This window comes from Nerophis ophidion, linkage group LG12 (assembly GCF_033978795.1).
Source record: "Nerophis ophidion isolate RoL-2023_Sa linkage group LG12, RoL_Noph_v1.0, whole genome shotgun sequence".
NCBI classification, from domain to species: Eukaryota; Metazoa; Chordata; class Actinopteri; order Syngnathiformes; family Syngnathidae; genus Nerophis; species Nerophis ophidion.
Genome location: NC_084622.1, coordinates 61,861,132 through 61,873,892, shown reverse-complemented (window position 1 = coordinate 61,873,892; position 12,761 = coordinate 61,861,132).

Here is a 12,761-nt window from a genome sequence, read left to right as displayed (position 1 = left end):
CGGATCATGTTTTGTGTTTTCTGTTAGTTTTGGACTCCTTTAGTTCCTGTTTGTGCACCTCCTGAGTTTGTTACCATAGCTACTCATTATTTTCACCTGCCTCTGGTTAGTAGTTCCACGCTCAGCTGCTGTCAACCACTAATCAGAGAGCTATTTAGTCACCTTGCTCTCCACGCTCAGTGTGGCGTCATGTCTGGTTCCATGCTAAGTATTTGCCACATGCACCTATCAGAGTTCCAGGATTAAAATATGTTCCTACCTGCTAGTCCTGTCCGGAGTGATCCGTTTGTGTCAGAGTTATTTGGCGACGAACCCCAAGATGCAGAGATGGAGGCAGGCATGGAATGTGAAAACATATTTAATTAAATACTAAGACAAAAACAAAACCAAAAGGGTACAAACAAAAAGCACGCACGTGGGCAAATATAACAAACTAAGGGCTATGAACAAACTAATCGGAAGCAGGGAACAAAAAACAGCAAGCTACGGCGTAGGATGGCGTGGCGCAGTGGGAGAGTGGCCGTGTGCAACCCGAGGGTCCCTGGTTCAAATCCCACCTAGTACCAACCTCGTCACGTCCGTTGTGTCCTGAGCAAGACACTTCACCCTTGCTCCTGATGGGTGCTGGTTGGCGCCTTGCATGACAGCTCCCTCCATCAGTGTGTGAATGTGTGTGTGAATGGGTAAATGTGGAAGTAGTGTCAAAGCGCTTTGAGTACTTTGAAGGTAGAAAAGCGCTATACAAGTACAACCCATTTATCATTTATTTAGAAAACATCTATCAAATATAGCTTACCGCTACGCTGCATTCACACGACCAGTAGGAATGACAAGTAGAAAAGGACATTGACACGACAGGAGCGACATGTGGCAACGACAATGATCCAGCACTGACTGGAAGACAAAGTGGGTACAAATAGGAGCGGGCTGATTGACTACTGGTGTGGCCAAGTGCCAATCAGCCGGAGATGAGGCGACAACAGCACACAGGGAGACAAACAGGAAGCTGAACCAAAATAAGAGCACAGGATCTAAAGACAGGAGATACTAAACACAGAGGAAACAAAGACAAATGCAGAGGAAACAACTAAAACATAGACAAACTGTCAGGGGAAAGCCTGACAGTTTGCATCCTGGGAGAACTAAACCTTGCAGCAAGCTGTGACACAAACGTCACAAATGTTTTTTGTGACCAACACGTGAGTGCTCCAAACACTCTATCGCAAAAAAATAAGACAGTCATGACATCATGTTTTTTAGATAGATAGATAGATAGATAGATAGTACTTTATTGATTCCTTCAGGAAAATTTAAATTCCAGCAGCAGTGTACAGAGTTGAGATCAATTTAAAGAAAAAAGTAAAAAGTAAATAATGGGGGTTTAAATGGAAACAAAATAGAGAAATATTACAAAAAGAATAAAAACAATGGGAATAACAATATAACAGTAAAATAAGAATATAACAAGACAAAGTAGGCAGTAGTGACCATGTTATGAAAACGTATTGCACTGTTATTGTTTTGCATCCCCTGTCATCCTAGTACCCTCCGTCCCAGAGAGGAGTTGTACAGTCAAAGGAGTTTTTGAGTCTATTAGTCCTGCACTTGGGATGAAGCAGTCTAGAACTGAACAGGCTCCTCTGGCTACTGATAACGCAATGCAGAGGGTGACTGGCATCATCCAGGATGCTCACTAGTTTGTCCACAGTCCTCTTCTCTGCCACCGTCACCAGTGAGTCCAGTTTCATTCCCATTGTAGAACCGGCCCGCCTGATCAGTTTCTCAAGTCTGGAGCGGTCCTTCTTAGATGTACACTACCATGTAGAACAGAACACTGGCAACCACAGACTGGTAGTACATCCACAGGAGTTTTCTACAAATGTTGAAGGAGTGCAGTCTCCTGAGGAAGTACAGTCTGCTCTGTCCTTTCTTGTACTGGTGGTCCGTGTTAACATTCCAGTCCAGCTTATTGTCCACCCAAACCCCGAGGTACTGTACCTCAACTCCCTCGATCACAATAGGTTGTGACCGTGGACTCGACCTCCCAAAGTCAATGACCAGCTCCTTGGTCTTTGACGGATTGAGCTGCAAGACGTTCGTTTACAAGTGTATGTAAACTTTTGACCACGACTGCCTATCCAAAAATGTCTCCTGAGTTGCGGGGAGGACTTTGAAGCACGGGTGGCTTCTCTTCCTGAAGTAGAGAAAGACGAGCCAGCATGTATTTCGGACAAATTGCGGCAGTTCTTTCCAAACAATACGTGGAAGATGGGTGTCGAAGCGTAGGGTTGAAACTGGACCTTTCATAAGAGTGTATCCCAAACCAAAGTCACTTAACTGTAATTCTAGTCTGCTTTGAAATATACCAAAATTGTTTGTGCCTTTCTGAAGCCCACATCCTGGAGCTGTTACAGATGTTGCTATGAATTCTATAAATGTACTCACTGAATGTGTGCCTCTTATGTAGATTGGTTCTGTTCACAGAACTTCTTGCTCCTTCGTATTGCCCTCATGGGAATTTGGGTTTGCAGTGTTGCTGCGGGGCGGTGATGGTCCATCAGGGGGATTTTACCCAAATAAGTGTTCTGGTAGCAAGCAGCAGTTTCTGTGATGTGATAACGAGCAGAGTGGTCTCATGAGAATTTCGTAGGAAATCGAATATAAAAAGTAGCCTTGTGATTGACAGCCAGATCTCGGTCTGAGTCAGCTGGGAGGCGGGTTTTGTGTTGGTGTAATGGCACTTTTCCATTTGCCTTTAGACAAGTGCCGTTCAAAGTGGACTATGTGCAGTAGACATAATATCATCATCGGGAGTCACTAGAACGAGTATGGCGATCCTCCTGGTAGGGGGGTATCCCTTTAGATTAGATCAGATTAGATAGTACTTTATTTATTCCTTCAGGAAAATTTAAATTTTCAGCACAATCCCATTCAAGATCAGACAAACGTTACAGGGAGACAGAACAGGATCGCTGACGGGTCTGCAGGCTTCCAGCACCCCTTACAAAAAAGATGAGATACAGGTAAACAAGGGGGGGGAGAAAAATAGAAGATTAAAATAAAAAAAATGGTCTAAACCTGGGCCCTGGAGAGGGGGTCCAGACTGAGGCTAAGGGGAAAAAAACAACAACAACTCATAGCCATATTACACATCCCTCTTACAAACATCAAAGAAGACAAAGTACATCAAAGACATTAAAGTAGCGGATACAACCAGCCACTTCTACACACAGCTATGAATAAAAAGTAAAAGAAACATAGACACTGTGGTGGCCTCTGGGGTGTCCCAAGCCATCGTCCGCTGGGGGGAGGAGAACATGGCCAGACACAGGAGCAGACCCAACAAAGCAACCAAGAGAGCCGACTCCACTCTCGGTTGCCAACCAACTCTCAGCCAGTGTCCAGTCCGCATGGATGAGCTGTGTCTAAAACGCTCCCAATGTCGCCTTTTATTTATTTATTTATTTTATTTTTTTAGTACTTCACTCTAATTTTCCTCATCAACAAATCTTTCATCCTCGCTTAAATTATTGGGCCAATCGTCGCTTTCTCGGTCCGAATAGCTCTTTCTGCTGGTGGCTCACATTATAAAAAATGTGAGGATATGAGTATAAAATACTACACGGTTTAGCTCCAGCCTATCTTGCCGATTGTATTGTACCGTATGTCCCGGCAAGAAATCTGCGTTCAAAAGACTCCGGCTTATTAGTGATTCCTAGAGCTCAAAAAAAGTCTGCGGGCTATAGAGCGTTTTCCGTTCGGGCTCCAGTACTCTGGAATGCCCTCCCGGTAACAGTTCTAGATGCTACCTCAGTAGAAGCATTTAAGTCTCATCTTAAAACTCATCTGTATACTCTAGCCTTTAAATAGACCTCCTTTTTAGACCAGTTGATCTGCCGCTTCTTTTCTTTCTCCTATGTCCCCCCCTCCCTTGTGGAGGGGGTCCGGTCCGATGACCATGGATGAAGTACTGACTGTCCAGAGTCGAGACCCAGGATGGACCGCTCGTCGGGACCCAGGATGGACCGCTCGCCTGTATCGATTGGGGACATCTCCACGCTGCTGATCCGCTTGAGATGGTTTCCTGTGGACGGGACTCTCACTGCTGTCTTGGAGCCACTATGGATTGAACTTTCACAGTATCATGTTAGACCCGCTCGACATCCATTGCTTTCGGTCCCCTAGAGGGGGGGGGTTGCCCACATCTGAGGTCCTCTCCAAGGTTTCTCATAGTCAGCATTGTCACTGGCGTCCCACTGGATGTGAATTCTCCCTGCCCACTGGGTGTGAGTTTTCCTTGCCCTTTTGTGGGTTCTTCCGAGGATGTTGTAGTCGTAATGATTTGTGCAGTCCTTTGAGACATTTGTGATTTGGGGCTATATAAATAAACATTGATTGATTGATTGATGAGGAGCCCTACAACCGGTGACATCACGCGCACATCGTCTGCTACTTCCGGTACAGGCAAGGCTTTTTTATTAGCGACCAAAAGTTGCAAACTTTATCGTCAATGTTCTCTACTAAATCCTTTCAGCAAAAATATGGCAATATGGCAAAATGATCAAGTATGACACATAGAATGGACCTGCTATCCCCGTTTGAATAAGAACATCTCATTTCAGTAGGCCTTTAAAACTTGTCTTTATCAAATAAGTCTCAAAACATCTTGAAGTGTAAAAGTTTTTTTTTTTTCAGTTTTACATGTGTTTTATTCAACTATATCGTATATGGGCTTCAGCTGTTTACATTTTATGATGACATATTATTGTAGTACTTCAGGTAAAAGAAATATAGCACACTATTTCCAATGTGACATTGGACTAAATTCTCTTCAGAACACCGTTCAACAAAAGAAAATAACAAACATGTTGTGCAAATTGTGATTTTATAACAATACCGACGTTTGTTAGTATCGCCCAAAAGGCTTGACCAGTGATTCTCAAACTGTGTATTACTAGTAGAAAGTGGGCTCCATCCAGTGGTATGTCAAATAGTCTCCCTTAGAGATCTGCAGTCCTCTCCAAGGTTTCTCATAGTCATTCACGTTGACATCCCACTGGGTTGTGAGTTTTTCCTTGCCCTTATGTGGGCTCTGAACCGAGGATGTAGCTGTGGCTTGTGCAGCCTTTTGAGAAAATTGTGATTTAGGGCTATATAAACACAGATTGATTGATCGTTGTGTAAATCGTAAATAAAAATAGAAAAGAATGATTTGCAAATTGTTTTCAACTTATATTCAATTGAATAGACTGATAAGACAAGATATTTAATGTTCAAACTCAGAAACTAAAATGGTTTGCAAATAATCATTAACTTAGAATTTAATGGCAGCAACACATTGCAAATAAGTTGGCACAGGAGCATTTTTACCACTGTGTTACATGGCCTTTCCTTTTAACAACACTCATTAAACGTTTAGGAACTGAAGAGATCAACTTTTGAAGCATTTCAGGTGTAAGTCTTTCCCATTCTTGCTTGATGTACAGCTTAAGTTGTTCAACAGTCCGGGGTCTCCGTTGTGGTATTTTAGGCTTCATAATGCACCACACATTTTCAATAGGAGACAGGCATGGACTACAGGCAGGCCAGTCTAGTACCCGCACTCTTTTACTATGAAGCCACACTGTTGTAACACATGGCTTGGCATTGTCTCGCTGTAATAAGCAGGGGCGTCCATGATAATAATAATAATAATGGATTTTGTTTGTAAATAGGCTTCACGGTGGCAGAGGGGTTAGTTCGTCTGCCTCACAATACGAAGTTCCTGCAGTCCTGGGTTCAAATCCAGGCTCGGGATCTTTCTGTGTGGAGTTTGCATGTTCTCCCCGTGAATGCGTGGGTTCCCTCCGGGTACTCCGGCTTCCTCCCACTTCCAAAGACATGCACCTGGGGATAGGTTGATTGGCAACACTAAATTGGCCCTAGTGTGTGAATGTTGTCTGTCTATCTGTGTTGGCCCTGCGATGAGGTGGCGACTTGTCCAGGGTGTACCCTGCCTTCCGCCCGATTGTAGCTGGGATAGGCGCCAGCGCCCCCCGCGACCCCGAAAGGGAATAAGCGGTAGAAAATGGATGGATGGGATGGATGTTTGTAAATAAGAACTCAACGTTGAGCAAACAACCTCAAAGTGCCACAGTGTAAAAAAACAATAGTAATAATAATAATAAAAAGATAATAAAATAAATCAAATACAGCCCAATAGCTTTTTTTAAAAAAAAAAAAAGAAATGTTTTTAAGCCTTTTTTAAAAGAATCCACCGTCTGAGGTGCCCTCAGGTGGTCAGGGAGGGCGTTCCACAGACTGGGAGCAGCGGAGCAGAAAGCCCGGTCTCGCATAGTTCGCAGCTTTGTCCTTGGAGATTGGGGTAGGTTAGCCTGTTTGGACCGGAGGTGTCGTGTGGAGGATTTGGGGGTGAGCAGTTCTTTGAGGTAGACGGGGGCGTTTCCATGGAGGCACTGGTGAGTTAGTAGGGAGATTTTGAATTCAATCCTGAGTGGAACAGGAAGCCAGTGAAGGGATTTGAGAGTTGGTGTGATGTGGTCGTATTTCTGCACTGTCATCAGGATCCTTGCAGCACTATTCTGTGTGTACTGCAGCTTCTGAATCTTCTTGCTGGGGATCCTGACAAGAAGTGCGTTGTAAAAGTCGAGCCTGCAGGAGACAAAGACGTGGACGAGACTCTTGGCATCAGAGAGAGTGACTGAAGGGTGGAGTTTTGCAATGTTGCTCCAAAACCTGTATGTACCTTTCAGCATTAATGGTGCCTTCACAGATGTGTAAGTTACCCATGCCTTGGGCACTAATACACCCCCATACCATCACAGATTCTGGCTTTTCAACTTTGCGCCTATAACAATCTGGTTCTATTCCTCTTTGGTCCGGAGGACACAACGTCCACAGTTTCCAAAAACAATTTGAAAAGTGGACTCGCCAGACCACAGAACACTTTTCCACTTTGCATCAGTCCATCATAGATGAGCTCGGGCCCAGCGAAGCCGGCGGCGTTTCTGGGTGTTGTTGATAAATGGCTTCCGCTTTGCATAGTAGAGTTTCAACTTGCACTTACAGATGTAAATGTAGTTACTGATGCAGTACCGCCTGAGGGATCGAAGGTCAATAAAATCATCCCTTGCGTGCAGAGATTTCTCCAGATTCTCTGAATATTTTGATGATATTACAGACCGTAGATGACAAAATCCCTAAATTCCTTGCAATAGCTCGTTGAGAGATGTTGTTCTTAAACTGTTCGACACGTATTTGTTCACAAAGTGGTGACCCTGGCGCCATCCTTGTTTGTGAATGACTGAGCATTTCATGGACGCTGCTTGTATATCCAATCATGGCACCCACCTGTTCCCAATTAGCCTGCACACCTGTGGTTTGATTGATTGATTGAAACTTGTATTAGTAGATTGCACAGTACAGTACATATTCCGTACAATTGACCACTAAATGGTAACATCCGAATACGTTTTCCAACTTGTTCAAGTCGGGGTCCACGTTAATCAATTCATGGAGGGATGTTAAAAATAAGTGTTTGATGAGCATTCCTCAACTTTCTCAGTCTTTTTTTGCCACTTCTTCCATCCTTTTTGAAACATGTTGCAGGAATCAAATTCCAAATGAGCTAATATTTGCAAAAAAAATTAAGTTTTCCAGTTCGAACATTAACTATCTTTTCTTTACAGTCCATTCAATTGAATGTAGGTTAAAAAAGCATTATCAAAATATTGTGTGGAGAGGCGGAGCCGGCCGTCCGACAGCGAGGCAGGACCCAAGATGACGGCGAGGAGGCGTGGACTGCGAGCAAGCAGCGAGGCGGGGTGCGCCGGAATCAACTCCGCAAATATTATCAGGTGCATGGATCGCCCAGGTGGGCACAATTTAAATTTCCTCTCGCACTGTATAAAAGGGCAGCGGCCGGGGGGAGGGACGGAGAGAAGGAGCCAGAAGGAAGCCGATGCTGAGCGCAAGAGGAATAGAGCTGGTGCGGAAGAGCGAGCAGAAAAACGGGATGACTGCAAAGAAAACCGGCAAGAGACTTAAATATTGCAAAATAAAAGAAGTCTACACCTGCTCGACAGAATGTCATTCCTTTGTGGTCCGGAGAACCCGCACGACAACGGCTTGAGACCGCCACACATTGTACAAACCCTGTTTTCATATGAGTTGGGAAATTGTGTTAGATGTAAATATAAACGGAATACAATGATTTGCAAATCCTTTTCAACCCATATTCAGTTGAATGCACTAAAAAGACAACATATTTGATGTTCAAACTCATAAACGTTGTTTTTTTTTTGGGAAATAATAATTAACATAGAATTTCATGGCTGCAACACGTGCCAAAGTAGTTGGGAAAGGGCATGTTCACCACTGTGTTACATCACCTTTTCTTTTAACAACACTCAATAAATGTTTGGGAACTGAGGAAACTAATTGTTGAAGTTTTGAAAGTGGAATTCTTTCCTATTCTTGTTTTATGTAGAGCTTCAGTCCTTCAACAGTCCGGGGTCTCAGCTGAAATATTTTACGCTTCATAATGCCCCACACATTTTCGATGGGAGACAGGTCTGGACTGCAGACGGGCCAGGAAGGTACCCACACTCTTTTTTTACGAAGCCACGCTGTTTTAACACTTGTCTTGCTGAAATAAGCAGGGGCGTCCATGATAACGTTGCTTGGATGACAACATGTGTTGCTCCAAAACCTGTATGGACCTTTCAGTATTAATGGTGCCTTCACAGATGTGTAAGTTACCCATGCCTTGGGCACTAATACACCCCCATACCATCACACATGCTGGCTTTTGAACTTTGCACCTATAACAATCCGAATGGTTATTTGCTTCTTTGTTCTGGAGGACACCACGTCCTTTGTTTCCAAATATAATTTGAAATGTGGACTCGTCAGACCACAGAACACTTTTCCACTTTGCATCAGTCCATCTTAGATGAGCTCGGGCCCAGCCAAGCCGGCGGCGTTTAGGATGTTGTTGATACATGGGTTTGGCTCTGCATAGTAGAGTTTTAACTTGCACTTACAGATGTAGCGACCAACTGTAGTTACTGACAGTGGTTTTATGAAGTGTTCCTGAGCCCATGTGGTGATATCCTTTACACACTGATGTCGGTTTTTTTTATGCAGTACCGCCTGAGGGCTCAAATGCCCGTAACATCTTCGCTTACGTGCAGTGATTTCTCCAAATTCCCTGAACTTTTTGATGATTTTACGGACCGTAGATGGTAAAATCCCTAAATTCCTTAAAATAGCTGGTTGAGAAATGTTGTTCTAAAACTGTTTGACAATTTGCTTACAAAGTGGTGACCCTCACCCCATCCTTGTTTGTGAATTACTTAGCATTTCATGGAAGCTGCTTTTATACCCAATCATGGCACCCACCTGTTCCCAATTAGCCTGCACACCTGTGGGGTGTTCCAAATAAGTGTTTGATGAGCATTCCTCAACTTTATCGGTATGTATTGCCACCTTTCCCAACTTTTTTGTCACGTGTTGCTGGCATCAAATTTTAAAGTTAATGATTATTTTCAACCCATATTCAACTGAACATGGGTTGAAAATGATTTGCAAATCATTGTATTCCGTTTTTATTTACATCTAACACAATTTCTCACTCATATGGAATCAATCAATCAATCAATGTTTATTTATATTGCCCCAAATCAAAAATGTCTCAAAGGACTGCACAAATCATTACGACTACAACATCCTCGGAAGAACCCACAAAAGGGCAAGGAAAACTCACACCCAGTGGGCAGGGAGAATTCACATCCAGTGGGACGCCAGTGACAATGCTGACTATGAGAAACCTTGGAGAGGACCTCAGATGTGGGCAACCCCCCCCCCCCTCTAGGGGACCGAAAGCAATGGATGTCGAGCGGGTCTAACATGATACTGTGAAAGTTCAATCCATAGTGGCTCCAAGACAGCAGCGAGAGTCCTGTCCACAGGAAACCATCTCAAGCGGATCAGCAGCGTAGAGATGTCCCCAACTGATACAGGCGAGCGGTCCATCCTGGGTCCCGACGAGCGGTCCATCCTGGGTCTCGACTCTGGACAGCCAGTACTTCATCCATGGTCATCGGACCGCGGACCCCCTCCACAAGGGAGGGGGGGACATAGGAGAAAGAAAAGAAGCGGCAGATCAACTGGTCTAAAAAGGAGGTCTATTTAAAGGCTAGAGTATACAGATGAGTTTTAAGGTGAGACTTAAATGGAAACGGGGTTTGTATTCTGTTTTCTGTGATAAGGTTGCGACTTATCCAGGGTGTAAAACGCCTTCCGCCCGATTTTAGCTGAGCTGGGCTCCAGCACCCCCCGCGACTTGAAGGGAATAAACGGTAAAAAAAAAAATGGATGGATGTATTCTGTTTTTTTATTCACGATTTACACAACGTGCCAACTTCACTGGTTTTGGAGTTTTGTAAAAATGCTGCCTTTTTTTTTTTTGGTTCGTTTAATAAATACTTAAACCTACTACGCTACCGTCATTTAATGTCGGTCACAGCGGTGGTACTCGGAGAGCCAAGTGTTATCTGAGTTGGTAATGTTTGAGAACCCACCCGTGCTCGACAGCCCATATTTCAAACTGTACTTTATGTCCTAAAAACATCACCACTAATCCTATTTATAACAATTTCACCATATAGTCACTTTGGCAGGTCTCTTCATTGGAAGCATCTGCTGGCTGATACGACATCCACGATTTTCTGTTTTCCATGCAGGATATTTATTCCTTGTCAGAAATTTGCAACACTGCCCCCCCCCTGCAGTTGTTGTATTGAAGTGAAAATATCAAACTTCCTGTTGATTTTTGCTAAAGTATGTTAATTATTAAAATGTAGGTCTAAGTGAGACCTACATAGTGTTTTTTGTTTCATGTCCCTCTGACATTCCTAACGGAAGTTACAAGCAGTTTTGTCTGTGTTTTCTTCCTAGGAGCAGTTTGTCCGTGTTGTATTCCTAGGGGGGCGGTAGAGCGCAATTTTGAGTTTTGAGGTTAGGTTTTTTCATCAGATCGCAATTTTTGCCAGACCTGATGTGTGTGTCAAGTTTGGTGAGTTTAGAAGCATTTTAAGGGGGTCAAATAACAGCTCAAAGAGGCAAAACTGACATTTTTTAGGAGACTTTGCACAGGGGTTCTTTGAAGACGCATAAAATCAAAACCTGAGAACTTATCAAAACTCTGTTCTATACTTTTAATCAGAAGGGTTCAATCTCTCTCCTGTGCGAGTTTGAAGCCAAAACAACAAAAACACTCAGAAGATATAATGTTTGAAGAAAGGAAACGGTTTTTACAAAACTTTTGTTTTGAAGGGGGGATTGCAAACTTCCTGTTGATTTTTGTTGGGGGTTGTCAATCTATGAAATGTAGGTCTAAGCGAGACCTACATAGAGGTTTTTGTTTCATGTCCCTCCGACATTCTTACCGGAATTTACAAGCAGTTTTGTCTGTGTTTTCTTCCGAGGAGCAGTTTTTTCAGTGTTTTATTCAAAAATAGCGCTAGAGCGCAATTTTGAGTTTTGGGGTTTGGTTTTTTCATTAGACCGCAATATTCGCCAGTCCTTATGTGTGCGCCAAGTTTGGTGACTTTTGAAGCATTTTAAAGGGGTCAAATTACAGCTCAAAGAGGCAGAAATGGCATTTTTTGCGAACATTTTATTTTGAAGGGGTTTTTGCCAACTTTGCCAAAACGGCCTATATTTAACCCGCTATATGCTTATGCCTGCAAATGACTGCCTATTTTTCATTCCAATTCCAAAACGATGCATGTTCTCCACCTTTTTTTTTAATTTTTTGTTAACGGCGCTGCTGTGCAGGCCTCTCAAGACTTAATCCTTCTGGAGACTTGTAGTACAGGGAACACTTTGGAACTGGCTGCGGACCAGCTTTGGTTTGGCAGAGGGGCAAGGCCAAGTCTGTGAGGAGATAAACTGAAAAAAAAAAAAAAAAAGGAATCATACTCGTCCAACGGCTGCCCAGAAGTCTGTTATGACTTAAATCTGCAGAAATCATCTGTTTCAGTGGAATTCTGACAGTGCCGAAGGATCCACCTTGATCCCGTCCCAGTCCAGATGGACAGCCGTCTCTGATCCGGCACGAGGTTGATCGGCTTGTTGTGACGTGCCTTGGGTGGACCCCGTGAGATTATGGCATCATAATATTGAGGTAGGACAGCACGGTGGGGGAGGGGTTAGTGTATCTGCCTCACAATACACAGCAGTCCTCGGTTCAATCCCGGGTTTAGGATCTTTCTGTGTGGAGTTTGTATGTACTCATGCACCTGGGGATAAGTTAGTGTGAATGACGTCTATCTATCTGTGTTGGGCGTGTGATGAGGTGGGCGACTTGTCCAGGGTGTACGCCGCCTTCCACCCGAATGCAGCTGAGATAGGCACCAGCAACCCCCCGCAACACACGGTAGAAAATGGACGGATGGAATATCGAGGTGCATTTGTATGAGCCCTTTTTGTCATTCCATGACCACCTCAAATCTACAAGAAATTGAACATCTGGCACAAAACTGACCTTCAAATATGATTAGAAGTAGGATTTTATCTTGATTTGCCACCTCATGGCAGGGCTGTATGCAAGAAGTTTACTGTCAATAATCAATGCAAAAGCGTGATTAATCCGCTTAAAAATGTGTCACAACATGGTTTTTGCAGCTTACTGCGAGGTTTGTTCCTCCAGGATGCAAACGGACTATTCCGTACAGGACTTGAACGTAGGAGCATAC